Source organism: Macaca fascicularis, chromosome 13, assembly GCF_037993035.2.
Source record: "Macaca fascicularis isolate 582-1 chromosome 13, T2T-MFA8v1.1".
NCBI lineage: Eukaryota > Metazoa > Chordata > Mammalia > Primates > Cercopithecidae > Macaca > Macaca fascicularis.
This window is the reverse complement of record NC_088387.1, coordinates 21,750,519-21,776,411: the sequence shown is the minus strand read 5'-3', so window position 1 is coordinate 21,776,411 and position 25,893 is coordinate 21,750,519. Positions and strand designations below refer to the sequence as shown.

Below are 25,893 nucleotides of genomic sequence, written 5' to 3'. Positions count from 1 at the left end.
GGATATTTAGGAAAAGCCTTTTTGTGCATCTGCTGCTTTCTAAATGCCTTTGGTTTTTCATAATCATCATATAAACGCAGCATAGTTTGAGATGTTATTTTCTGGATTCCTTTACTTACAACCCACCTGCCAAGATGGTGTTCCAGAGAGATGCAGCTACAGACTGAAAAAGCAGTTGACCGCTGAACAATGTGGAGGTTGGGGCACTGAGCACTGGTGCAGATGAAAACCTGTGTAGAACTTTTGCATCTCCAACTGAAGTACTAATAGTTTACTTTTGATTGGAAGACTTATTGATACAATAAATAGTTGATTAACCCATTTTTATGTTATACATATTATAAACTCTATTCTTCCAATAAAGTACGCTAAAGGAAACAAATTAAGAAAACCGTAAAAATGAGAAAATATATTTACTACTCATTAAGTGCTTACTTACAGGTGACACACACAGAAGAAAATGTAAGTGGATCTGCAAATTTCAAACCCAAGTTATTCAAGGGTTAACTGTACCAGGATGAATGTAGGAGTCCCCATTTGTAGTCTAGGGTTTTCCCCTTTGCTGTACCTCTGCTCATTTCAAATGACCATATATATCTTAAGTTCTTTGTGATCTTGGGCAGAGAGATTTGCCTGCATGCATTTCTGGCCAGATGACCTGGAATGGGTCTCTCTTAGGAAAGTGCTATGGTTTGACTGTGTCCTACCAGAATCCATCTGTTGTAAAATTAAATCTCAGTGTAATGGTATTGCCATATGGGGCCTATTGAGATGTGTTTAGGTCATGAGAGTGGAGCCCTCTAGTGGAATACATTAATGCCACTATAAACAGAGATTGTGGACCTGGAATCTCTTCTGCTCCTCTGTCATGTTAAGACCTGGTCTTCCTTCCTTTGAAGGACTCAATGCTCTAGGCATCATCTTGAAAGCAGAGAAAGCAGACCTTAATCTGCCCGTACCTTGATCTTAAATTTCCCATTCTCCAGAAGTGTGAGAAAATACATTTCTGTGCTTTATGAATTACACAGTGACAAGGAATCTGTTATAGCAGCTTGAAAGAGAACAAGAGAGACAGCTCACGATCAGTGAGGACAGGGTGGGGAATATACATACCTCACCTTCCTCATCTCTCAGGTGGAACAGTCAAGAGGAATTTAGTCCATGTTTCCACATGTGGTTGATCTTCAGTTATCCTGAGTCAGGTGGGTTGTTGATGTGTCTTTTACCATTCATTTTCTGCTCCCTCCCTCATTTTTTCCTTTCCTTCCAGTGTGAATTTGCTGCCTAAACAGGAATTTTCATTGCTGGTGGACACAAACTAAGATAGTAAATAAAATCATTATTCTTTTGTATGAGGGGTATTTCTCCTCTGAATTCTTATGATTTGTCTTTCTTTGATATGTAGGAATATTCAGGAAGCACTTAATTTTTTTTTTAACAAATCTAGTTTAGATTGAATTTATGCTGTGATTTTTGTTTTTCTGTGAGTTAAAACAAAAAATTAAGTTGTAAGCCACCAACCAGTTGAGTGGACTCCTCTTTTGGCAGACAGAACTTCAAAGAAATCTGAAAAACTAGGTTAGGCCATGATTGGCAGGTGGGTTTAGATATACCTCATTATGCTCTCCTTCCTGTGGAGTTCAGACACAACTGACCAGCATTATCATTACAACAGAGACCTTTGGACTGACAAAACAGATGCTTTGTAGCAATAAGATACCATATTCCAACATGACAGAGAACAGGCCCTGAAGAAAATCTAAATATTTTACCTTAAAAATATTTCTTTGACATATTCTGAAGTGGCCCTGCAAAGCTGCCTGTGGTAGGGAAAATTTGCATTCTACAGAGAATCTCCTCCCCCTACTAAGTCTTTTCCAAAGAGTCTGACAGATGTTTAAGTTCTGATAAACAACATTCACCATCTACTTTGCTACCCATAGGTTTCATCTATGTGACAAGAATCTTGGCTTCCACACCCCCTTATCTAAACTCAAGCATTTCTTTATGATGAATTAACTCTTTAGGCACAGATTAACTCTTTCAACCAGTTGCCAATCAGGAAAGCTTTGAAGCCACCTATGACCTGGAAGCCCCTGCTTGAAGCCTTCCCACCTTTCCAGGACAAACTAATGTATATCTGATATGTACTGATTTATGTCTTTCCCTGTAATTTCTGTCTCCCTAAAGTGTTTAAAGACAACGTGTAATCCAACCAGCTTGGGCACATATTTGCAGGACATCCTAAGGCTGTGTCACAGGCCATAAGCTTTATCTTTGGCAAAATAGACCTATAAATTGATTGAGACCTGTCTCAGATACTGTTTTGTTTACAGTGGGTCACAAACTTAAAAATCCTTTAAAACTGTCTACACATCAATAAATCTACATTAGAGAAAGTGGAGTGATCATACCTTAACAGTTAAAGCTCACAATTTAAAGAAATCTGAGTTTAAGACTTTGTCCAGCTCTCTTGCTTCATAAAAAATACTTCATGATTTTTAACATTTTACTTTAGAGAAAGGTAATTTTGAGGAATATATTTACTGTCAATGGAATGAATAATGTCCCCCCCCCCCCAAAAGATGTCCATGTCCTTGTCTCTGGAACCCAAGTGTTAAAGGAGTTATTAAGAAATTATTTAAGGCAGATAGAGAGGAAAAGGGGTCCTTGGTAAGGTTGTCTTTCTTTTAAAGCAGCTCCAGAAAAGTTTCTTGTCTAGTAGGAAAGCCCTGGCTCTTAGAGTCAGGCTGGCAAGCTTTGATATGCAAATGCAGGCCATTAGAAACTGGGTCCAGTCAAACATGGTGATTCCCACCATCTTCTTCCTTGCTCCCACATATGCCTGGCACATGGCTGTCCCTACATATCCACATGTGTATAGAATATTTTGGTGCCCTATATTTGCGTATTAAAAGGCTAGTGTGGGAAGACCAGTTACATTGCAGGCTACATGAATGACATGCCTGGTCAAACCAATCCCCAGAGCCCTATGCAAATCAGACACCACTTCCTCCAGCCTCCTCATACAGGAGCCACTTTTTTGCTGCACACACAGTTTTCTCTTTGTCTGAATCCCCCCTCCCTCTGTCTCTGTATGGGGGATCTGTTTTCTTCTTCCTTCATTCTTGCATATTGAACCTTTCTCTTCTTAAAACCACTCCACACGTGTCCGTGCTGTTTTATCCAAACTGGTGTGAGACCAAGAACCCTGGTGTTCCTCCAGTCATCGGAGCCATATCATAAAAATTCTACCTTACATAGCAAAAAGAGAACTTGACAGATGTAAGTTAAGGACTTTGAGATTAAGAAACTTGGTTATCAAGATGAAACCAATATAATCACAAAGGTCCTTAAAATAGAGGAGGACGCTCACAGTCAGAGAGGAGCTGGGACAATGGGGAGGGATGTGGTTTGAGGAAGGAAGGGGCCATGGAACCAGAAATATGGGAGCACCTGGAAGATAAAAAGCAGAGGATCCAGTTCTCTCCTCTGTAGCATCCGAGAGGATTACAGCCCTATTGACACCTTAACATTAGCTCAGTGAGAACGCAGACCTCCAGAACTACAGGGTAATACATTTATGTTGTGTGAAGCCAATAAGACTGTGGCAATTTAAACAGCAGCGTTGGAAAATAATGCAAGGGGGAGAGATGTCTTTCAGCTCACTGAGCTCATGGTTGTCCTCTGTTCTTGGAAATATTTCCACCTTCTTTTCTGGTGTCAGTTGTTACAAGGAACAGAGAAAATTCTTCTGAGAGAAGAGCTAGCATGAGAATTCTTTTTAGCTAGAAAATCTCTTTGGCAAAATCCCATGATTATCTCTTTTACGATCTGGGTGTCACAGAGTTTAGGGTTCAGAACTCACAGCACATGACAGTGGGAAGAGGATTTTGTTTGTTGGTTTGTTTTCATATTAGGAGGGATAATTAGATTTTCAGGACACAATCTGAGAGGGAGACTGAGTCAGAGCTATTGTAAGAGAAAAAGGAGATGTGGAAGGAGTCAGGGCAATGAAACATGTGTCCCTGCTCCCAAATCTAAAAGAAAGTCATTGATTTTAGAAGATGAAGCAAAGCTCTTCACCTTCTACCATCTCATGAAGGCTCAATTTTTTCCCAGAGTTTCTGTTCCTTCTTCACTCCCCTGACATTGCACTGTGGAGCTAATCACGTGTGCACTGAATCCCTGCTCCTGTCTCAGGCTGGGAGAGGTTCACTGTCCTCACCATGCCCAGCAGGCTAGAGCTGGCGCCCTAGGCACCAAAGGAGAAGAAGATGGTTTCTGTGCAGGTGATAAGGGCTTTACCACAAGTTACATTTCACTACAATTCTAAGTAAAGTTTTGTGGAGTGAAGAGAACATATGGGCAACTTTATCTGGTGGGTTTGGAAGAGGCCAGGCTCTGAGAATGACAATGAATTCACATGTCTACTTTTTCAGATAGCAAATGACAGCTTTAGCAATTGTGGCAATGTGGACTTGGGTACACATGTGCAACACATGAGCCATGTTGTACCATCACCATCTGCACTAGTGCTGATTCAACTATTGCCACCTCTGGGTACCTGACTCCCCACAGCAGAGACAAATACCGTCAGAAATTTGGTGATAATTTGGAAATTAGATCAATTTCTCTGGAGGTGGTTGTAACATATTTGTACTAGGATTCTTCTGTATTCTTCATAAAGGTTTGCTTTTTCTACTGACCTCTAATTGACTATTACAATGCTCAGAATCTGTACGTTTTATTGATATGGGAATCTTTCATACTCAGGGCACTACTATGTGGGGAAAGAAATGAAATAATAGATACATGATCATGGCATCAACAGATCCTATCAAATACTTCACCCAACAGGTCCTATCAAATACTTCACCCAAGGAAGTCCATGTGGGTATGACCTACTGACTTCAGACACTTTCCTTCAATATGTGCCGAATCTTTAAACTTATGACCATGTTAACATGAAGCAATCGTTTAGGAAGCCCTAGGGCAGAAGTAGGAGCAAACTCTCTTATGATTCACAGGAACACAACTGGGTTCCATGGGTTTCCAGTCATGCAATTTTAGACCCTGCTGACCACAGGGCCTCATACATAGGAGTGGATGCCTTTACTTGTATCCTCAAGTAAAATACATGGAATAATCTAAAGTGAAACCTAAAGCTATGGCGATGCAGGGTTACCCAATGTCTATACACACAAGGGCAACCAAATAATTACCTATTTCAGCAAAGTTAAACAGTAAAACTATCATGAAGTGATAGTTCTCTGCTCTGTATTTGGTGACAGGAGTATGTCAGGGAATATGTCTGGACTGAAAGATAGTGAAGAACACATGTCAAAATCAAATGATGATTACCCTCAAATTAATATAAAGTAAAACTAGGAGTCATTAAAACAAAACAGATAAAATCATACATTTTAAAATAAATCCAAGACTGATATGTGACCTAGCTTTGGCTCCAGCTCTTCCAGAAGATAACAGTCTCCAGGGCTCAACAAGTGCATGCACATTCTTTTAGTTTTGTACCAGCAACATGTGTCATATGTGCTCATTTTCTGTTTCAGACCTCACGCTACAAATCAACCTTTTCAAAGTAACCCTAACCATACATTGGAATCAAACAGGAGTAATTTAAGTTATTGATGCCTGCTCTGACCCTTACTGAGTTGATTAAAAATATTTCACTGGAATTCAGGCAGCCACATATTGAAAAATATTCACAAGATATTTGTAGGTGTTAAATAGGATAGTCAACCACTGCTTTAACTGGATCTCTGCCTCTCTGCAGTCCAGCAGCCACAGCATTGGCATGAACTGGGAGCTTGTTAGACTTTCAAAATATCAGGCCACACACCATAACACAGCATCCAGAAGGTTCACATATTAACCAAAATATACTCTTCATACCAGAAAGCAGGAAAATCTCAACTGGAATAAGAAAAGACTATAATTAGATAGTAATTCATGTATACTAACTTAAAATAATCTTAAAATGATTTTAAGGCAACCATTATAAAAATGCATCAAGGAACAATAGCAAACATGCTTGAAACACATGAAATAATAGAAAACATCAAGAAAGCAATGCAAAATATAAAAAAGGAAAAATATGGAAATTTTAGAAGTGAAAGATAAAATCACCATAATGAACAGCTCAGGGGATGGCCTAATGGCAGAATGGTGTAGGCAAAGGAAAGAATCCATGAGGTGGAAAGTGAAATAATAGTAACTACCCCATTTAAACAACAGTGAGAGAATAGACTAAAAAGAAAATGAATGTAGAATAAACACAAATAAATGTGTGCCGAGACATATCACAGTCAAACTTCTAAAAACTAAAAACAACAAGAAAAAATCTTATAAGCAACATGAAAAAAATTATTCCTTACTTTGAGCAGAAAAGTAATGACAGTTTCTCTTCGGAAACCATGGAGGTCAGAAGGAAATACCACATTTTCTAGTTTTGCCCTAAAATTCTATGTTCAGTAAAAGTATTATTTAGAAATGAAGGACAAATTGAGGAGTCCTCCATTGTAGAAAAACTAAGAGTGTTTGGTGCTAGCGGATCCACTTTAAACACAGCCACCATGAGCCCTAGAAAGGTAAAACTAAAAATAAAGAGGGGATATTAAATAATATTAGGGATAAAAGTCTACAAAAATGAAAAGATAGGTGAATAGAATGCATTTCTAAATCATGTGTGATAGTCGTATCAAAGTTGTAACACTGTTTTGTTTCCAATATCTGCAGAGAAATTACTTTTTAAAAACTATTACTAATGGGGGAGGAAAAATGACATAAAAGAAGGTAAAATTCTAGATTTAATTTAAATGGTAATATATTGGCACCAACATACTGTGAGAAGTTATACATACAAAGGAAATACCATGACTACAAATTTAAAAATCACTACAAAAGGAGATACCAAAAAATTAGGTAAATTAGAATGTAATTGTAAATATATTCAAGTAACCCAAAGAAAGGCAGCAAAAGGAAAACAGAGAAGCAAAAAAAAAGATATGGCAAAAAAGAAGAGTGCAGACATAAATCTTAATATACTGATAATTATTAACATATTAAATATGTAAATTATGAAGTTTACAAAAAGACAGAAATTGATGAATCAGAAAGAAATGTCCCAACTGTATGTTGTCTATGAGACACTCACATCAAATATAACAGTTTAAGTAGGTTGAATATAAAAGGAAGGAAAATGGTATACTATACAAACAATAATAAAAAGAAAGACTCAGTAGCAAATACTAATATCAGATAAAGTAGACTACAGAGCCAAAGAACGTTACCAGAGACAGAAAGGTACATTACATAATGAAGAAAGTCATTTTGGAAAGAAGACAGAGCAGTTCTAAGTGCATAGACACCAAGCAACAGAGCAATATAGTGCATGTGGCAGAAACTAACAAAACAATTACACTTGGAGACTTCAAAACCCCTTCTTGATTTTTGATAGGACAACTTGACAGAAAATCGACAACGATAGAGAAGAACTCAACAAGGTCATCAACCCATGGGATCTAACTGGCATTTATAGAAGACTCCAACCCATAACAATACTAGTTCACACTTTTTCTTCCAAGTGCCCACAGGACATACACCAAGATAGGACACATTTTGCCCACATAACCTCTCAACGTAATTGCAGTAATTAAAGTCATAGTAAGTATATTCTCTGACCACAGAGGGATCCAACTAGAAATCAATATTAAAACTATAACCCCCAAATTTTCAAATATATAGGAACTATACAACAACGTTCTTTCCAAAGAACCAGTCTTTGGTTTGCTTGGTGTTCAATGTCAGTTTTTTGTTTGCAGTTTTATGGATTTCTGCCCTAATATTTATTATTTTTTTCCCTCATATTCTACTTCAGGTTTAAATTGCTCCCCTTTATGTAGTTTCATAAGGTAGAAGCTGAGATTATTGATTTTATGACTTTTGTTTTCTGAAAAACACTCATATGTGCATGTTCATAAATGTGCATACACATGCATAAATATGTGCAGATGCATATGCATACATGTGGTTTTAATACTATAAATTACCCTGTAAACATTGCTGAATACGTATGTGTATGTTCTTTCCTCTGAGCTCAAACCCCACTCACTTGCAAACCTGGCCACTTAATCTGCATGTTTATTGGCGTCACAATCTAGAAATGAGCAACAATAACAAACTTTTATTTTATCCCAATTTCCTTGACCACTAATACATTTAACATCAGTAAATCAAAATCTATGTAATAGATTAACGCCAAAGCCTCCAGGTCACTCCTAATCTGACTCTTCTCATATCAAGGTGTGTAATTGACATTAATTTAAAAATATAGTCTCATCTGCTTATGTCTCCAATAATCTTCACTGCCCCATGTTTACTTTATGCCAGGATTCACTTTGTCCAGATAAGTATTTCTTCTGCTCCTCACAGCCCAGCTAGAGTCGTTACTCTGCTAAAAAATAAATAGGACCATGGGGGTAATATGCTTAAAACATTCCCCCGAATGTCCTGCTTTACTTATAAAGCATTTGCTCCCCAAACAGAAAATGAAGGCCTTCTTCATTTCACACCAGTCATATGTGGTAATCTTTAAGACACTGAAAGAAAATGGCTCTGACTTGACCCCTCTCTGACTTCCTCTTTTTTCCCTTGGTTAAGTCACTGTCCTCATAGTGTCTTTCTCTGTTCTTCCCATGTTCATACTGTGTTCCTTCTAAGAGCCTTGATTGTCATGAACCTCAATGCCCTTCAGAAACTTCTCTTCAGGTCAGTTATTCTCCTTACCCAGGTCAGTCACCTCCTCAGAGGAAGCAGTTTCTGCCTCCCCAAATAACTAACTCCATTTCCACATTAACCACTTCCTCTTCTCTTGCTATTTTTTTCTTTATGACTCTTTTCTTTTTCTAGAATCTTCCTGTTGATTTATGTTTAATTAAACATGGCCTTTTGTTCACCAGGAAAGATGTAGGTAAATGAGAATCAGACACTGACTTTCTCAGGGGTGCAGCCTACACACAGTCCTGGTCCAGCATTGTTGCTCAATTAACACTTTATTGAATAAATGAAATGTGAATGAGCAAGAAACTCTCCAGACTCTCTCAACACTAGTGACCTATACACATTGAAAACAACCCGCTGAATGTAAAACGTGAATTATTCTGAGTAATGAGAAATATGAACAGCAGTGTGATGCTCTTCATAGAAAGAATTAGAGGAAATAGAGGGAAGGAATTGTTTTCTCAGCTGCATTTTTCATTTGCTGGGGAGATAAGAAAGATATCCAAAGTCCATGATAATCAGGTATAAGTATTCTGATCTGGCTTAAAAAACAAGTGAATATGCTTTGCAATCACACAAAAAAATTACAATAAATGCGACTACCCTATCACTTAACTCTATTGTCTCCTGTTTACAAAAACAGGTTGTATTAGTTAGCTCTTCCTCCAAAATAAACCAGCCCCAAACACAATGCCATAAAATAAACATGTACAGTCCTCCCTCAGTATCCGTAGAAAATGGGTTCCAGGACACCCTACAGATACTTACATTTTTGGAGACTCAAAATCTTTGTGTAAAATGCACAATATTTGTGTATAACATATACAGATCCTCCTGTACAGTTCACACCATCTCTAGCCTACTTATAATACCTAGTATGATGTCTACACATGACTTTACTTGTGTGGATTCTCCTAAGTGGTACTCAGCACATGGCAAAGTCAAGATTTGCTTTTCGAAATTTTGTGGGTATTTTTTTCTAAATATTTTTGATCCAGGTTTAGTTGAATCTATGGGTGCAGGTCCCATGGATAGAGGGCTGACTGTACTGCCTCTTGAGACTCTGAGGGTCACCTCTGTGGTTCCTCCATTCTGGGCTAGCTGGACTGATATCTGCTGAAGCCGCTCGTGTGGCTGCAGTTAGCCTGTGGTTCAGTTGTGAGTGGATGGTCTGATGTGACTTCTTTAACTTGTCTTGAAGTTGGTTTGATGTGTCAGTTGGACAACCTTTGGTATCGGTTTTCATGGGTCGGGGAGATGGATCCTGTTCCCCAACCTCTATTAGGTTTGTTCCCAGATTAACTCTGGGATATGAGTATCTTCATTGTGGGTTCTTTGGGAGAAATTCCACACAGACCATCTGTAATGAAGAAGCTGAATGGCTGTCATTTATTGCTGTAGCAGTTATTGTTATCCTCTGAAATGCATCTCATATAACCAAGGTCTCCCCAGGGTGGCCGAACAGCGCAGCTCAGCTCACCCCATCCAGTCACTTCCCTGGATGCCTGCAGGTGTGAGAAAGGCAATGCGCTCAGTCACAGGAAAGGCAGGGGCCCACTCTGGTACTGAAACCTGCAGACACAGCTTTCACACAGTTTTGTTCCAAAATACAAAAACTTCATTTTCTTTAAACTTAAAATAGTTATACATTTTCTTTCTACAATATCACCATGCTTTTTAACTAATTTGAATTTTCACAACTGGACATATTTATTATTTCTGTGTTAGATGCTCTTAATCACTTATCACAAGAGTAAGTTAATAGAGAGAGGATGTGGATTAGCCATGGAAAGATAGAGAAGTGTGTAGATTCAGATAGGATAAAGATCAAAGGGGTCACAAATACATTCTTTTGCAGAATCCGATTCTCATAGATCACCAGCAGCCAAAGTCCACAATCAAGGTGCAATGGCGTGTCAGCCACGTTGTGCAAATGTTCACTCTGCAGATTAAACTTGGCCAGCACATTACAGTACCAAAATTATATGTAGAGTTTTGGGGAAAACAAACCATCATAGAAATGATAGTTTGAAAGAGTTCTCAGTTATTTATACTTGGATATAAAGCAGAACACTACAATGCATGAAGCTACAACCTAAAAACTTTTAGCCCTTTAAAGAGGCTTCCCTTTTTGAAGGGTATTTCTTAACAAATAATAATAAAAAAATTATGGATAAACTGCTTGCAAAATTAGCTGCAATAAATCCCTTCCCTGCACTTGTGCTTTGGTCAGCCTCATTCTAAATGGACTCTGATGTTGCCCGTATGTCTTGCTCAGGTCAATAGGATAATAGTAGATGCGACACAAGTGGAGTCTTGGAAAGGTCTTGCACATCAAAGCTTTCCTCTCTCACGCAGTGCTTGGAAACCCTAAGGTCACAATGAGAATAAGCCTGTGCCCATCTAAAGTCAATGTCAGTAACATGACTGCTCTTAGGTCTATTATTTGTTCTTAAAATGTGTGTTAAGTTTGTTATGGCCATGTAACAAATTACCACAAATTTATCAGCTTAAGACTATACCCATTTACCATCTCTCAATTTGTGAGTCAGCAGTTGGCACATGGCTTTGTTTGTTCCTGCCCATTGGATTTTACAAGACTGTGCCACAGTGTAGACGGAGCTTCATTCTCCCCTGAGACTCCCTGAGAACACAGATACTTTAGAGCTCTTTCAGGCAGTTGCAGAGCTCATTCCTCAGCACTTCTGTGACTCAGGGCTTCAACTTCTTACTGGCTCTTGTATCAAGGCTGCTCTCAGATCCTAGAGGCTGTGGACAATTCTCTGCCATGTGATGCTCACACAGGCAATGCCCACATGGCTGTTTGCTTGTTCAAGGCCAGCAGAAGGTTTCATAGTGTGTCTCTTTCCAGTGTGCTATGACAGAGGCTTATAGAGTACAATACAATCATTGGAAAGACATCTCATAATCTATGACATACCATATGGATTAGAAGCAAGTCTAGGTTCTGCCTGTTCTCTGTGGAGGTAGATTATACAATTGTGTGATTCACTGGGGAGAGGGTTCTGCTAGGGTGTTCTGGCATCTTTAGTTTCTTCAAATATCAGGTACTTGTGCTGAGTGTGAAATCTGTCCTGATCTACTTCACCTTACTGTGTCTGACTAATCAGACATTTGACAAATTACTTTTGTTTTTAAGTAGATTTAACAAAGTCCATTTAGTAGCCAAAAGACGAGAATGCCAATAGTTTTACATGGCTACTCTCTGAAACAGTGGTGCAAAAAGGAGTCGTTCCAGCCCCTTTCCTGGAGACAGACAGAGGCTAAGAAACAGTGGAAGTGTGAAAGTGGGGGAAGGGAGAGAAACAGTCTTCACATACGTAAACTAACCCAGCTGCAGGTAAACCAGTAACTATACATCAAAATAAAATACAGAAAACATGTTAGTTTTGGTTTGGTGTGAAGCAGCCTTAAATACAAAGTTGGTACACTGAATGGGTTTAATTGACCAAAATGTGTAGGGAAGGCAGAGAGGATTAGGATGCCCTTCTACTCACCTTTATCTGCTGTCACGTCTGGTTCCTCAGGGGACATTTGGATCCCCTCCATTATCCTGCAAGTTCTGCCAGGCCAAGGCTATTAAATCTGGTGGGGTCTCATGTGTGGACTTTTGGGTATATACAGGGAGGATATCAGAGAAAGGCGGACCAGACTTTACTGGACATAGTTAATCTGACTTGGGCTTTTGGAGAAAAAAAAGCTTTAGATGAAAAGTGTTTGACAAAGTCACACATAGATATTTAAAAAGCAAAAAATCAAGTACAACTTGAAAACTCTTGCTAGAGAAAGTAGATAACTTTAGAAAAAGGTGAAGTGACACTTCAGTTTCCCAAATCACTCTTCCTCATACACTTTTGCCAAACTCTTTTTCACCTTCTAGTTCCGAGATCTTAGAAGGGCCTGGGCTTCAAAGAATTTGTTTCCATAGGAATCCAGCAAGTAAAAGAATACATAACATCAAATAAACGACATCATTAGCATCACTGGCATAGAAGCATGTCAAAGAAACTGAGATTAGGTTGTGAGTTTTAGGACAAGCATTAGAGAAACAGTGAAAAGATTTAAAAGATAGAATAAGGCTTCAACAAGAAAGTAGGACAGCAATATGACGATTGAACCTATTATAGAATAGTGATTTGATAATGGATAGTGAGAAGAAATGCATTAGACAGATATGCATGGACATGATAGAAGATCTGAGCAATTTAGCAGAGATCAAGACAAAATTCTTAGGATTTAAAGAGTTGTGATCTAGGTAGTGAAAACACTCGTTTTAGCACCTACTGGGGCTGTAGATGAAATGAACTTGTATTCAACACTATTTCCAATAAGTTTTTGCTAAGTTAGTACAGTTATGATAATGATGAGCATTATAGTGCTAAGCATTATAACAATAATAATACTCAAATTAATAGCAGGATATATTATATGTTGGATAATATTCTAAATGTTTTACTTTGCTTAAATTGTAAACAGACCTATGAGGAAGAACCTATTATTGTCACAGCATTGCAGGTATAGAAACTGAAACAAAGGGAGGTCACGTTACTTTACTAATGTCATACAGTCTGTAAGCAGTAAAGCTCTGTCCCCAAGCCCAAGTGTTTGACTTTAGGGCCTCCCAAAAAAATGTTTGTGTGGGTAGAATGGATCTTGTCTGGCTATACATGAAGCTCTAATTCCAAGATGGATGAAGATTCCATTAAAACTAGGAGTAGTATTAATAAAATTGATTCCTTGAGACCAAGAGAAAAGTCCAGAAAGCAAAGAATTTTAACTGCTTAAAGAAAAGGAGCAGATTTATAGGAAATGAGACTCTGAAGTGTGAACACAGTTTTTCAAAACCGTTAGGGAAAAGAGAAACTGGCTGTAGTTTGATAGATGTGTTGTGCAGAGTGAGTGTAGTGGAGACTAGCAAGTCAGCCAAGGAATGGTCCCCTGCCTTCCTGGAGGGCATCAACATCTGTCTTCATGGCAATTGTATCAGTTCCCTGAGGGTCAGAGCTTTCGTCCTGCTGATCCATGCAGCTGTGGTCACCTTTGCACCTGTACTGCTTGAGTTACTTGAGTGTTACTCTTTGAGGCAGCTTCAGGACACTTGGTAAATATCACTATGCAGCAAGTGAAAGGCATTCTTGGAAGAAAAGTTCTAATTAGCTCTTCATTCCTACCTGATGCAATTTTTCCTGCTGCTGAGACCTCCAGTTCGTTGACCCCATTTTTTTTTTTTTTTTTTTTTTTTTTTTTTCTGAGACAGAGTTTTGCTCCTGTTGCCCAGGCTGGAATGCAGTGGTGTGATCTCAGCTCACTGCAACCTCTGTCTCCTGGGTTCAAGCGATTCTCCTACCTCAGCCTTCTGAGTAGCTGTGATTACAGGCACACACCACCACGCCAGGCTAATTTTGTATTTTTGGTAGAGAAGGGATTTCACCATGTTGGTCAGCCTGGTCTCAATCTCTTGACCTCAGGTCATCTACCAGCCTCAGTCTCCCAAAGTGCTGGGACTACAGGCATGAGCCACTGCACCCAGTTCCTTGACCCTTTTCTAAATAGAAACTAACATCAGACCAAACAGAAATGTTCTCAGGCAAGTTTTAATAGGTTTGTGACATGAACAAAACAGGGGGACAGTGTATTGGTAAGAGATCCTGGTGGCAATTCCCTGAAGCGCCCAGCTCTTATTATTTTAAGGAAGCTGAGGCAGAAAAAGGAATGACATTCAAGCATGTTTAGGCAGAGTTTTCTTTGCATTTGTGCAGTGGAGCATCATGCTGTAACACGATATAACAAGATCAGGAAATGGAGAATAAGCTCTGCCTTCGGTGGATATTTCAGTATTACAATAAGATTATAATGAGGAAAAATCAGTGAAAGGCCAGTGCTGAAGACCATCTCATCTTCAGCTGGCTAGACCTCATTTGGTCCTTTAGGGCAATGCCAGATCTTGCAGCAACCTTGCAAGATGGTCAGGTTCTTATCAGGAACATTAGAGTTCCCCTTTAGAAACCTTGGGAGGCTGGGCGCAGTGGTTCACGCTTGTAATCCCAGCACTTTGTGAGGTGGAGGAGGGCAGATCACTTGAGGTCAGGAGTTTGAGACCAGCCTGGCAAACATGGGGAAACCCTGTCTTCACTAAAAAGAAAAAAAAAAAAAGAAAGAAAAATAGCCAGGCATGTTGGTATCCTCCTGTAGTCCTAGCTACTTGGGAGGTAGAGGCAGGAGAATCGCTTGAATCTGGGAGGCAGAGGCTGCAGTAAGCAGAGGTCATGCCACTGCACTGCATCCTGAGTTACAGAGTGAGACTCTGTCTCCAGTAAAAAAAAAAAAAAAAAAAAAAAAAAAAAAAAAAAAAAGAAACATTGAGAGACATCACTGAAGGAGATAAATGGTTGGGCTCTTCTTTTTATGGATAGAATTTTGGTCTAGTCACCTAAGTTGGGAGGGGACAGCTTTTTGCTATGTAACTGGAGTCAGTTTGTTAAGGGAGGCAAGAAAGTAGGAGAGGGAACATGCCTGGAAATGTGAGGTCCACTGGGATCCTGAGAACCATGTATTTTTTCTATCACAACTGACTCTCTTCCTCATACTCTCTCACATTCGTGCACCAAGAGAGAAAATGAGGCACATTTTGGGTAGAAAGAGAGAAATGAGCCCACAGGTTTCTACTTTGTTCCTAACAGTCTGGTGCCAAACACCATGTCAGTGACTCTAGATGACTGGTGAGACAGGAGAACACAGGAATTCTGTGAACAAGGATAGAAATTCTAAACTCAGGCTGAGCTAACAGTCTTTTCTGACCTGATCACCTGGGCAAAAGCTGACATATATAATATATTTTTAACCATATAGATAGATTCATTTTATAAAAATTGATGATATAGATATGAATAGTTGGTAATCAATTTAGAAAAATATTAATAAGAAACTAAAACTGAATAATATTTCAGTAAAAGGAGCGTAATTTGTGTCTTAAATAAAAAATGTGCGTATGGTATATAACTACTAAAAACTCAGTGGCTAGTAACACTAAGCATTTATTTTCCTGTTCATGATAACAATAATCTGGTTGATCAAGGAAGGGCTTAGCAGGGTGGTTCTGCTACAGGTCACTGAGATTATCACCAGCACTTGGATAGGGTTTGATCTGAGATCCAGGCAAGATCTAACCAAGGTACAACATGCCTATGGCAAGCAGCAGGAGTGAATACAATCCCCAAGCCAAGCTACATAGGAAAATAATTTAAATCTAATTATTGAACTTCAATTATTTGCCTATTCAGCTTAAGTCTAATAATTATTATAAGTTCAATAATCTCTAACCCAGGTGCACACAATTTAAATGTATTCTTTCACTTTGGTAAATACTAAAGTTTCATAAAATCTTTACTGCATCTAGTTATCAAGATACTTGATCTACTGATTAAAAAATGATTTTTTAACTTTTACAATGTTAAAAATGTTTTCAAAAGTAGTTTTTTATTAATTAGAATTAAAGCTGAGTGTGTTTTTAACATGTGGCTTTAACATAAATGGCCTCATTGTAAAAAATATACATTTTTTAGCTGAAGTAAATATCCTCTAGTATGTAGCTCCTGAAAACTCCAGTAGGTTACCTGTACACTTGTTGAAATGCAGATTGTCACACAATAGGTCTAAGATGGATTTGTTAGTTTGTATTTGTAACATGCTCACCGTAGTGTTGAGGAGGCAGTTGACTTCTGGACAAATTTTGATTAGCAAAGTGTTTACATATTAAAGAAAAAATATACTTTGTGAACAATTAGGTTTCTTATTTGTGTTACCAAGAAAGGTTTTTCATTTGTTTGTCAAAGAATTGCTAGGTATGTTAAGCAATTTGCTCATTTTTCTTTTTACTTTATGACTTAGAAAGTTTTTTTTGCCGTGATCCCAGACTTGCTAATAAGATGTGGAAGCACAGGCAAGGATATTCTGGGGTCATCCCAAATCTGAAAAATTGAGATTTGGGGTAAAATTGGCCTTACTTGGTTGTCAGCTCTCAATTCCTCCTTATCACCATCATTTCTGGAAGCACATTTCACAAAAACCCTTTTCTCTTTATGATTTCTGGTAGAGTTGCTCAATAAGGCACCCTCATGTCCTATATAAAAGTCAGAAGAAGATGATCCAATACTCATTGACACCTGCAGGTAGAAACATGGACTGAGGTGAGGACTGGAGAATCACCTAGTGAGGTGCTACAGGCAGCTAAGAGAACCAGCACCCTCACATCTCTGCTTCCTAGACCGAGGAGAGGACCACGTGGTCAAGCAGCCCACACCTTCAGGGGCAGATGCGTTTAGGCTTCTGGTGGACCACCAGAGAGTCCCCTGTTTCTAGTATCAGCTTCTCTGATTGCCACACCCCCAGGTTGGATTTTTGACTCTAATTTCCTGTTTTAAAATAATTCCTTCTTGAAATCTGTAGAGTGGTTTCTATTTTGATGTATGACCCCTGAAAGATGCCACAACACAGATTCCTCAGGTATCATCATTGTTCTCCATTACTAAATCAGGGAGACGTTGTCATGTCTGTGCTGCTGGGAATGAGGATGAAGAAAGAGAGTGAGAATATGCAGGAGACTCCCTGATCCCTTCTGCCAAAAGCTTAAAAACTTGTATACATCTGAGAAATGCTTTCAGCAGATGGGGGCACCAGGAGGAGCAACTGTGCAGCCCAACTTCATACGCTTGTTTCTCTAAGGGGTTTATGTTCTGGCTTATAACATTGTGGGAGGGTAACTGAACTTCTGTTCACAGTAATAAGCTACAAAATCTTCAAGCTCAAGGCTGCGGATGGTGAGAGTGAAATCTGTCCCAGATCCCCTGCCACTGAACTTCGACGAGACCCCAGTGCACAAATCTTTTGCATCATAGAGGAAGAGCTTAGGGGATTTCCCTGGTTTCTGCTGATACCAGGCTAAATTATTGCTAATGCCCCCACTTGCCTGGCAAGTGATAGCGACTGTGTCTCCTACAGATGCAGACAGGAAAGATGGAGACTGGGTCATCTGGATGTCACGTCTGACACTGGGATTGGAAACATAAAAACAAATATCCACACTATGAATCATGGTATAAGAGAACTTTCCAGAAGTGCCAGACATATTGAGCACACTCGGTTAAGAAAATTCCTAATGTTCTCCTTCCTTACCTGGGAACCAGAGCAGCAGGAGCCCCAGGAGCTGAGTGGGGCCCCTCATGTCTATGCTGTGTCCTGACTGGGTCTGACTCCTGCACAGGGTGTGACTAATCTATTAAGAAGTCTTTAGGGCAGGGGGCTGTGTTCTGGGAACATGCAAACCAGCAGGGGGTGGTTCAGGCTGGGCACAGTTGCGGGGCTGGCTCATCTCAGTAACTCAGCACAGTGACAGTGTCCTCAGTGTCCTAGGTCAGACCAGGGCCACCCAGATTTGCCTGCAGAGAAAGTTTCTTCCTGAAGTACATTTTTGTGCATCTATTGGCAAAATTTGAAGTGGTTATGAGAACTAAATAGAGTAATGTATTTCAATGCTGGATTGGGAATAAGTAGGAGAATATCGTAGTTTGCAGAGAGTGCTTAATAAAGTCTTAGAGGGTGGGGCTATTAGGTCTTCAATATACTGTAAAATTGTTCCAGTTGGGGGGACGGACATGTCGTGACACACACACTACATTTTACTAAGTGTGAAATGGATTTTTTTTAAACAAAAAAGAACACTTAATCATGAGCAAGTGAAGTGTTGTCAAAATTATTTTGTAATGGCCCTAAACCAATGTAATTTCCAGTATAAGGTCAAGAAGTTTACTGTGGATGAACAAAGAGGATAATATGATTTCTCAAAGCATCTGACATCCACAGATCCTGCGTTGTCCAGAGCTATAGGTATCTTTAATAACCGAGTGTTAATGGGATTCACTTTATTTTTGGTTTGAGGACCCCTGTATTCTACCCCCTTTTCTATCATTGGATATTATTTTCCACAGGTCATCAGCATGAAGGTCTGCCTAAGAATGCTAAATTTGATTACTTTAAAACAACTGTTTTTTTTCTTCTGCTATAGAAATCTTGATTAGTATAAGCTTGAAACTTTGTGTTAGTTTTCTTAGGATAATGGCCTCCAGCACCACCTATGTGGCTGCAAAGGATATGAACTCATTTTTTATAAGTGTAAAGTAAGTATTCCATGTTGCATATCTACCACCTTTTCTTTTTTTTCTTTTTTTTTTTTTTTGAGACAGAGTCTCGCTCTGTCACCCAGGCTGGGGTGCAGTGGCCGATCTCAGCTCACTGCAAGCTCCGCCTCCCGGGTTTAGGCCATTCTCCTGCCTCAGCCTCCCGAGTAGCTGGGACTACAGGCGCCCGCCACCTCGCCCGGCTAGTTTTTTGTATTTTTTAGTAGAGACGGGTTTTCACCTTGTTAGCCAGGATGGTCTCGATCTCCTGACCTCGTGATCCGCCCGTCTCGGCCTCCCAAAGTGCTGGGATTACAGGCTTGAGCCACCGCGCCTGGCACCACCTTTTCTTTATCCAGTCTACCATTGATGGACATTTAGGTTGATTCCATGTCTTTGCTATTGGGAATAGTGCAGTGATAAACATAGACATGCATGCGTCCTTATGATAGAACAATTTATATTCTTTATGGTATATGCCCAGTAATGAGATTGCTGGGTCAAATGATATTTCTGTTTTAAGTTCTTTAAGAAATTGCCAAACTGCTTTTCATAATGGCTGAACTGACTTAAATTCCTATGAGCATTGTATAAGCGTTCTCTTTTCTCCATAAACTCACTAGCATGTCATTTTTTTGATTTTTAATAATGGCCATTTTAACTGGTATAAGACGGTATCTCATTGTGGTTTTGATTTACATTTTTCTAATAGTTAGTGATTTTTGGCAGTCTTTCCTATGCTTTTTGGCCATTTATATCCTTTTTTTGAAACGTATTTGGTCATGTACTTCGTCCCCTTTTAAAAAGGTTGTGTTGTTTGTTTGTTTGGCTTGTTAATTTGGCTTGTTCACTATAGATTTTTTAGTGAAAAACAAGAATAAAAGTATAAGAGGAAATATAATACAATAGAAAACGTGGACTGTGGTAAGTTTTGCCTCATGGATTTTGATATATATATTAGACACATGCTGTGTTTATGTGTATAATGATGATCCACAAACTAAAGGGTGACTGGTGTAAGGAATGCCGATATTACGCTGAGTCTTGCCTAATTTTCCATTATGTACAAAAGGCTACAGCACTACTTCTATGGCTCTCAAAACTTCTAGCTGTATAAGATAGAGGTAGAGAAGATTTACTCAGATGGATGCACTGGAATCTGTAGAAGCTTGTCCTGTGCTATTGTGGATGTTGCTGTGGTTGTAGTAGTTGTTAGTGTAGTGGGAGCAAAAGCAGCTGGAAGATTTAAAAGTTCTTCTCTTCCTTATACTTACAACTCCCTCGAGAGATGGATCAATGATAGTCCAGAAATCTGACAGATTAGAAAAAAGGAGTAAAAAAAAGACATGAAACAGAGGACTATAAATACAAAGGGGAAAATCATTGCAGAACCTATGATGATAAAAATATAAAAGAAAGATATTACGAATATTTTTAGGGCAACTAACTTGACAGAAGTAACAAGAAATCCATACTTTAAACTTACCCAGAATGAAAAATCCAATTTTACATCTGCCTGACTGGTGACGTGATACCTTATCAAAATTACACATACTTTCAAGAGAATCAAAAAGAGCAAATATCCCAAACTTATAATATGAGATCACCATATCCTTCAGTCCAAAATCTAACAAAGACATAACAAAGGGAGAAATTAAATGTTGGTATCTTTTATGAACATAAACACAAAAATTCTGAAAAATAGGTAAAGGAAAACAGAATCATTTTTATATCTATTCATTTGTGAACACACATGGTTAAGTGTACTATAGTTTTTTGTTTGTTTTTGAGACAGAGCATCACTCTGTCACTTAGGCTGGAGTGCAATGGTGTGATCTCAGCTCACTGCCGCCTCTGCTTCTTGAGTTGAAGTGATTCTCCTGCCTTGGCCTCCTGATTAGCAGGGATTACAGGCATGTGTCACCATGTGGTGCTAATATTTGTATTTTTAGTAGAGATGGGAATTCACCATGTTGTCCAGGCTGGTCTCAAACTCCTGATCTCGTGATCTGCCTGTCTCAGCCTCCCAAAGTGCTGGGATTACAGGCTTGAGCCACCACGCCTGGCGTAACTATATTACAGTTTTTATGCTAGGAACACTTGATATGTAGTTATAAGTTCTTAAAATTTGATATGAAATAAAAGGTGTGACAGTTTTATTTTCCTAACTTTTAAAAGAATATTTCATCTTATTTAAATAACTTTTCCAATTTTCTATGACTTTTTATTTTGCTCAGACTTTTAGTTAAAATGAATAACTGATGTGTATTGAAAGCCTACCATTTTGACTTAATCTATGAAGTGTATTTAAATTCTCATTCTATAGAAGAAATGTCCAAAATACCTAGAAAAGAGAGATCTTGCAAGAGATACACAGTTCTTCAGTTTCAGAGCTGAGATTATCTCTCAGATATTCTGGCTCGTACAGTCTTCAGTACACTGCAAGATAGAAGATGCGAAGACAGCATTACCCAATTGGTCTTACACTTACTTTATTCACTGTTAACTAAGTTTATTGAAAAACAATTACAAAAAAATTTCACTGTCAATGAACTGTCACAGATAAACACATCTTTAGAACCACCTCCAAAATCCAGACATAGGACATTTCTATAACTTCAAAAAGTTTTGACCCACTGTTTTGGAATCAACTTGCTTTCCACTGCACAGATCAGGGAATTCTTGATCTGCTTATTTTCAGTACAGATTTCATTTTCTTTTTAAGAGTTTCACGTAAGTGAAATATAGTATGTGCTCTTTTGTGTCTGGTGACTTTTGTGCAGCTCATCTGTTTCTCAGATTCATTCAGATGTCCTGTGTTCCAATTATGTGCTCCTCTTTAAAGTGTGGTGGTTCAAAAAGTCAGTTCACCAACGTTTTTTCAGTTGTGGTCATGACATTTTCCACAGAGTCAATTCATTTAAACAGGGGGCCTCCAGTTTCCTCCCATGTGGCGGGTGTCAGATCTTCACTTGGTAGGCCAGTGCTGGGGTCCTGTTGATGTACATCATGTTATTAGGAATGTTGACTGTTATTTAACTGTTCGGTAATTTTATAATTGATCCCTTCACCTGTTGATTGCCATGTAAGTTGTTTCCACTTTGGGCTATTATGGATAAAGCTGCTATGAATGTTCTTGAACGAGACATTGCATGAACATGTATCTTCATTTCTTTTGGGCTAATACCTAGGCTTGTAGTTGCTGGGTCTTATAGTAAGTGTTTACTACTCTGTCCAACTTTTTCCAAAGTGGCTATAACATTTTAAATGTTCACCAATAACTTATTATAGCTCCACAGCCTCCAACTGCTGTTTTGAATTTAAGATTTCACTTTATGGTGCATCAAAATATCGGTCCACCAATGTTTTTTTTTAGTTGTGGTCATGACATTTGTCACAGAGTTAATTCACTTAAACAGGGGCCTCCAGTTCCCCCCATGTGGCAGGTGTCATATCTTCACTTGGTGGGCCAGTGCTCAGGTCCTATTGATGTACACCGTGGTATTAGGAATGTTGGTGTAGAATGAAAGGGAACCACAAGTTAGTGACAGTACGAGGTGAAGAATGGCAGATTCAGTAGTTTGAAAGATTACCCTTGGTGACTGGGAAGAAGCTAACAAAGACATTATGCTTCCAGGCCTTTGCTGCCTCATCCTTGCCAAAATGCAGCCTGACAGGTTAGTGCATCATCTCTCACCCATCCCAGGGTCTCAGGTGTCCCCCAGCCACCTACAAGGGTTGGGCCGTGTTGGTGTAGGAACACATTCTGGCTGTCCTTGCTCTGTGAACAATACATTGCCTTCGTCACTCTAACCACACATTTCAGTCCTGATTGTGCACTCCAGGAAGGGAGGTCATGCCCTTCTCATAACATCACCAACACTAAAGGAAGGATAAGATATCCCTGACACCAGAAGAGAGCCCCCAGCTTCCTCATATTTCTTAGTCGTGTTATCCCTCCTTGTGGGGTCTTGTGGAAAGGAGGCACCCAGAGGAAACATAATCCCTATATTAAAGTTAGGGGGCCTGTCCGGGGTATGATGATGCCTGAACTGGAAACCACCCCAGGGCATGCATTCTAAAGGGAAAAGAGTAATACAATGGTCAGGAACACTGAAATGGCTTTCACAGGTCCGGACTAATACGGTGCCTGCCTGGTCTACCTTCATCGTCACCCAGCTCGGTGTTTCTCAACATGCACTATTTCCCTTGTTCTGGAGAGCGATGTTTAATGTCCATATTGCTCTAGCCAGGTGGCATACCACCCCATTAGCAGACTCTCAAGATGCCCTTTCTAGATGTTGCTGTGTGAGTCCACTGTTCTAGCATTCACTAGATTCACTGGCCTGTGGATGAAGGGTACATGGGAAGTTCATCGTGTTCCATGAGAGCGTGCCTATTGTAATGTTGCTTGGGCAGTGAAAGATGCTCCTTGGTCAGTGTGAAGTGTCATGAGGTATCCATAAATATGACAAGTTTCTCTCAAGGGTGACCTTGGTAGTCACACCATCCAAATTGATCATCATACCTCTTTTTCTTCCAGGTGGAAAGCTGTGGCCATAGTCCTTTTCTGCACACTGGGGATTCTTTAACAGTCCAGTCACTTAGTTCTCATTTTCCTGAACAGATGGCGAGGCTCTTGGCAATGGCCCAGGATTTAGTAGAAATGTGGCATGGTACAATGTTGGGACAGCCTGCATGGCCATTACCACTGAATGTAGTTTGGCCCACTGGGTAGAAACCTCATGTTAAGAATCAGTTTAAAAAGTGTCCATCCACTGGCTGATGGTGGCCACACCCAGTGGACCTGTCAGTTTGTGTTTTGCTCAGCCATCAGTGATTCCTACCATACAGAAATCTCTGAATCCTGGGCTCCACATGGGCAAATGAAGATCCAAATTATCACCTACAAGTCATTTAGTCCCTTCTAGCAAACTCCCCATTTGTTCATGGAGCCACAGATCCTGTGGGGTCCTGATTAATCCTGATCAAGAATGTGCCAATTCCATTTGATAACATGACTCTGTTGAGATTGTCTGGTTTTACTAACGGTGTTGGTAAGTATCCAAGTGAGAATGGACAGCTAAGGGAGCAGTGTCACAGTCATAGACGGTGCTGAAGCCTTAACATATTCAGTCTCAATCAGTGCCTAATAGCAAGCAAGGAGTTGTCATTCAATAGAAGGACATCTGGTGACTGCTTCAGGCAACTTATGTGCCCAAAAATTGAGAGGCTGGTGCACTCAGTGACAATTTTCTGTTGCCACAGACTCCAATCAGTATGCATAGAAGTTGTGTATACCTGGACTTCCATCTGGTTAGCAGGCTCTAAAAATCTTAAAGAGGCCAGGCGCGGTGGCTCAAGCCTGTAATCCCAGCACTTTGGGAGGCCGAGACGGGTGGATCACGAGGTCAGGAGATCGAGACCATCCTAGCTAACACGGTGAAACCCCGTCTCTACTAAAAAATACAAAAAACTAGCCGGGTGAGTTGGCGGGCGCCTGTAATCCCAGCTACTCGGGAGGCTGAGGCAGGAGAATGGCGTGAACCCGGGAGGCGGAGCTTGCAGTGAGCTGAGATCCGGCCACTGCACTCCAGCCTGGGCGACAGAGCGAGACTCTGTCTCAAAAAAAAAAAAAAAAAAAAAAAAAAAAATCTTAAAGAAGTGACTGAGCCGGGCCTTGTTCAACAGATTCCAAGGCGAGAATCAGCCAAGGAATTATCCTCTGACTTCATGGATGGCATCAACATCTGTCTTCATGGCAGTTGTATCAGTGACCTGAGGGTCAGAGCCTGGGTCCTGCTTATCCATGCAGCTGTGGCCACCTTTGCACCGGCCGTGCTGGAGTTACTTGAGTGTTACTCTTTGAGGCAGCTTCAGGACACTTGGTAAAAATCACTAAGCGGCAAGTGAAAGGCATTCTTAGAAGAAAAGTTCTAATCAGCTCTTCATCCCCACCAGATGCAATTTTTGCTGCTGCTGGGACCCCAAGTTCCTTGCCCGCGTCCCCACTCCCCTCCCCTTTGTTTTTTTTTTTTTACTTTTTGTTGAGACAGAATTTTGCTCTTGTTCCCCAGACTGGAGTGCAGTGGCACGATCTCAGCTTACTGCAACCTCCACCTCCTGGGTTCAACTGATTTTTCTGCCTTAGCCTCCTGAATAGCTGGGATTGCAAGCATGCGCCACCACTCCCAGCTGTTTTGTATTTTTAGTAGAGACAGGGTTTCACCATGTCGGTGAGGCTGGTTTCAAAATCCTGACCTTAGGTGATCCACCCACTTTGGCCTTCCAAAATGCTGGAACTACAGGCGTGAGCCACCATGCCCGACCCCTTGCCCCTTTTCTAAATAGAAATTAGCACCAGAACAAACTGAAATTTTCTCAGGCAAGGTTTAATAGTTTTAGAGACATGAAGTCCTTGCCCATGCCTATGTCCTGAATGGTATTACCTAGGTTTTCTTCTAAGATTTTTATGGTATTAGGTCTAACATTTAAGTCTCCGATCCATCTTGAATTAATTTTTGTATATGGAGTAAGGAAAGGATCCAGTTTCAGCTTTCTACTTATGGCTAGCCAATTTTCCCAGCACCATTTATTAAATAGGGAATCTTTTCCCCATTTCTTGTTTTTCTCAGGTTTGTCAAAGATCAGATGTCTGTAGATGTGTGGTATTATTTCTGAGGACTCTGTTCTGTTCCATTGGTCTATATCTCTGTTTTGGTACCAGTACACCAAAAGCAATGGCAACAAAAGCCAAAATTGACAAATGGGATCTAATTAAACTAAAGAGCTTCTGTACAGCAAAAGAAACTACCATCAGAGTGAACAGGCAGCCTACAGAATGGGAGAACATTTTTGCAATCTACTCATCTGACAAAGGGCTAATATCCAGAACCTA

The 25,893-nt window shown here is 39.8% G+C and overlaps 1 protein-coding gene across 12 annotated transcripts in view; it reads right to left on the bottom strand.

Annotated features, from left to right (window-relative positions):
* LOC102116898 (immunoglobulin kappa variable 2-30) overlaps nucleotides 1-25,893 on the bottom strand; it is a 970,872-nt gene that overhangs the window by 350,301 nt on the left and 594,678 nt on the right. The window lies entirely within an intron of this gene.